Source organism: Amblyomma mixtum, chromosome 9 (genome assembly GCF_055824585.1).
Source record: "Amblyomma mixtum isolate Tamu chromosome 9, ASM5582458v1, whole genome shotgun sequence".
Taxonomy (NCBI): Eukaryota; Metazoa; Arthropoda; class Arachnida; order Ixodida; family Ixodidae; genus Amblyomma; species Amblyomma mixtum.
In genome coordinates this window covers 124,386,129-124,390,156 of record NC_143020.1, presented here as the reverse complement: position 1 = coordinate 124,390,156, position 4,028 = coordinate 124,386,129, and the positions used below count along the sequence as shown (strand labels likewise).

Sequence of the window (4,028 nt, the reverse complement as noted above, 5' to 3'; positions counted from 1 at the left end):
TAGCAGAAGGTTCACATAGCGGAAACTAGTCGGAAATTCACATTTATTTAAAGAGAGGCCAATCATTCTTAAATATTAGGGTACCTAAAGCACGCATGATTCGTTTCATATTTCCCACAGTGAACACTTCATTAATTTGTAGAAAGGTGTTATATACGCCATTCGCTACGTCAACATGCAACGTCATTATATGAGCGATATGTCACTGTGCTTGAAACGTAAAGAACGTTTCGTGACAATACATGTGTGAATATTTCGTTTGTTTGCTCTGATGACTGGTTGCGAGAGTATATTCATGTACGCGCATACTTTTCGAATAAACTCTTGTGAGCTGTGCTACACTCGTCTGCCTTCTTTCTTTTTTTTCATGTCCAATGTGTCGGGCCAACAATTAATCCGTCTTAACCCTTTCAGGCGCCATTTTTTGTTTTGGCTGAAATCAAATATTTTTTCGGCCAAGTAGTATTTTCGGGCCTCAAGAAAGGGAATTTGTTAGTTTTCGAAAGTGAAAGACCAGTAGGTAAGTTCCTACAACGATGTGGAGAATTCCGTACAGTGTGTCAGATTTGTTATATATAGTAACATCGAAATGTCCTCGTGTGTCAGGTAAACACCCTAGGGACCGTAGAATCAGTTTGTGATTCGAAGATTCACATTACCCTCGAAATTGAGCAAAAACAATCGATGTTTTCATTCGCGGCAAAATTTGCCTGCACAAAAACGGCGGACAAAGTGCTGCCTAGCTCACTGTTATGTGAAATATTATTTACTGCATTCGCTACATGATACAAAAAAGCAAATTTTTTTGCAACAAGGGTGCTCAATCTGACTGAAATAACGAAATCACCGTTAAGTGCTCCAGTTTCTCAGAAAAAGCTGTAAGTTTGCCTCTTACGCAATTGTCAATTCAAATCAAATCAAATCTTTATTTCAGCATCGCAAAAATGCTGAGGGTCGTGGACAAAAAGCCTCTTTATGGGCTTGGCTAGGCCCACGGCCCTTTCCTTTTCTGCATGGCAGCATGGCATACAGCAAGAGAAAATTGTTCCAAGTTAATTGTACACACAGCTCTCAGAAAAAAAAAGAAAAAGGAAGACAAATGAAAGTTCACAGAAGGTAAGCGACTTGGTACAGTTATTAGGAATATAAATACAGGCATGTATGAAACAAATCTACTATGAAGGCAGTTCTTAATAGCATAGAATATTGCATGAAATGTCAACAAGAGAATGACTGCAATAAAAACTAAACAATGACTAAAGAAATAGAAAATTCGTAACAAAAAGACAACCGAAAAAAAAGGAAACTTCTACCTACATTTGTTTAAGTATGAGGGAAGGAGATGACACAACATTTCAAGTCCATAATTTGTTCGTTAGTATGGAATTTCCCAGGTTTCAGCTTGTCGTGTAGTACGAATATTAGTTTCTAGCTTTTGGTTTGCAATCTTAACTAGTGCGGTATTATTCTTTTTCATGCCAGCTTCATAGCGTCTGAACGAGTTAGCACGCACATATCCGGGATAGGATTGTGTACAAAGCGCCCCAAAGTGTTAAGTCGAGATCAAGCCTTCATAAATAGACAAACCGCGATGAAATTCGCAGTGTAGATATCAGCGTCTTAAGCTATAGCCTAGCGACAGGAGTGAACATATTGTGGCGCAACTTTAGTGCTTTCCCGAGGCGACTTCCTACTCTCGTAGGCACCTGCGCTCTGCCAAAGCCACACGTGGCGTGCGTGTATGGTTAACTGGGCTACATCGACTGAAGCTAGGCACCAGAAGTTAGCTGCCAAACGCGTACCTAATGGTCAAGAAAGTGGTCTCGCGTCAACAGCTCTAAGGCGACCACAAGAACAATTGGACCCTTGCCTGACAACTACACTTTCCCTGTTCAAGGAAATTGGCTATAGTCGCGTACGCATAACGACACGCGTGCGCTTTCTACCGATTTGTGTGAGCTGTGCTCATAATGGGTGCCATTCGGGAAAGGAAACCACCTATAGCAGCTAAATGTTTGTGCACCATGCGCTTTTCGCGCAGGCGCTTTGCCTTGACCTCCTCGCTGGTCGCGCAAGATCGCTAAAAACTTCGCCGTGTGCAGGTATGTAACGCGCAGGTACAAACTGTTCCCTGCACGGAACCAAGAAAACTAAAAAAAAAAAATCGCATAAAATTCTCAAACATACGGGTCCCTGGCGATTTAGCATTTTTATACTCAGCATGTGTGCAATGATTATCGTTTCCGACCTGATTTCAATGGAGTTAAAAATGGCCAAAGAGTACAAAAAATGACCATTGCACAGAAATTTTCATGAACTTCATGTTATCCCACGCGGCCGATATTAACGTGTAGGTACGTTGTTAAGCGCACAGGGTGTCCAGGCTAACTTTAGCGAAGGGTTAAAAGATAAAATATTTGAGGTAGGCCAGGGAAACCCCTTACATACACCTACAAACCGACTTGCGCATCATAGGCATTTTTTGTTTTGCAATTGATTAATTAGCATTAATTTGAAGGAAAAAATCAGTGCACCCGGCTTGAAAGAATGGTCTGTGTGTAATTGTTGTTTTAGGGCATGAAAATGTATCACTAAGCCGTGCCCTTCCTTGTGGTGTATGAAAATAAAACGACGTGCGCCGGTAAATTCTTCGACCCTACGCGTGGCACTTTGGTGTGGCTGGCTCTTTTGCTCCGGTTTGATGTTTGGCCTCGAGGGAATCAAAGGCGTTGGACGTAGCTGCCCGAGTCTGCGAGCAAACCTAGGAAAATTGAACATTAAATATCTCTACACAACGGCACTTGTGCGAAAACTCAGAGCGAATTCCTCACAACGCCTCAGCGTCTTCAGAACTTTTCCATTTAGCTCTTGTTCTGCTCTTTCCCGCACTCTAGTACCTTCAGCCGTTAGAAGGCTTACTCTCCCCCGAGCCCTTGCCACATTGCTCAGTTTGTAAATGAGACGTAACTCAGTGTATATTGAACGGCCTTGCTTGGGAACGTGGATTTGTGTATTTGTGTGTGCGAGATTTTTTTCATTGTTTCTACCAGTGCCTGGCAGTTCTCTAGGCATATATCCGAAAAAGCTGTCTAATAATCTTTAAATAATATACCTCATGCTCACTGCGCCACCTAATAAAGGTAAGCACTTCAAAGTATTCATGATCACGGACGTAGGCATCTAGTTTAGGTAATAAGCGTGACACGCCAGCCGTATTCCTTGATGCTCTAGTGAACCCGACACAGGATCATTCACTTTTAGATGAGTACATGAATGACAGCCGCATTCGCAAGCAGTACAGGAAAAGTAAGACACATATGCGCCGACTGGACTAAGAAATTTTCCCGTGTTCACGCCAAGAAAGCCAAGATCAAGGGACAGACGGAGGTAATAAACGACTTCTACGCGTGAGAACGGCGGAGCCGTCGTTCCCCAGTGGCGCAATTGGTTAGCGCACGGTACTTATACGACAGTGCTTCGTGAGCTATGCCGGGGTTGTGAGTTCGAGCCTCACCTGGGGAATGCTTTTTTTGTTTACCTTTTCAAATGATTTTAGAGCGTGTCACAACAACTGGCATGATAACGACAGACATTCAACGGTCAAAGCTGTCGAAACGACCCTGGCCGAACAAATGGAAATATCGTCTACCTGATAAAGCTGAGTGAATTTGTGTAGCGCAACAGCTATGTTTGCCGTAAGCTCCTCATGGAATGAGCGATACGAAGAAAGTCAGATAGTCGGAGAGCTGCTGGGCTGCATCTGCTCTCCCGTTAATGGAGTCACTCGGAGTAATCCCGGGAGCATTTCCGGTCTTTCATGATCGTAGTATCAATATAAAATGCATTCGGTGTGTCACACCACAAATATCCATATTGACGTTCCCACCATTTCACTCCGCTTGTGTGTCGCTGTTTCAAAAATATTGTACAAAAATAGGCTTATGTGAGCCTTTCTTCGGAGAAATTAGTTGGAGTTAAAGAAGCACGGCTCCATTTCAAGAAGTCATAACTTGTTGTATCACAGGTAA

At 42.8% G+C, this 4,028-nt stretch overlaps 1 non-coding gene across 1 annotated transcript; it reads left to right on the top strand.

Annotated features, from left to right (window-relative positions):
* Positions 1-3,429: 3,429 nt before the first annotated feature.
* Positions 3,430-3,522, top strand: TRNAI-UAU (transfer RNA isoleucine (anticodon UAU)). Its single transcript is given in 2 exon segments — positions 3,430-3,467; positions 3,487-3,522. It is a non-coding gene; the product is annotated as a tRNA-Ile (tRNA).
* Positions 3,523-4,028: the final 506 nt, after the last annotated feature.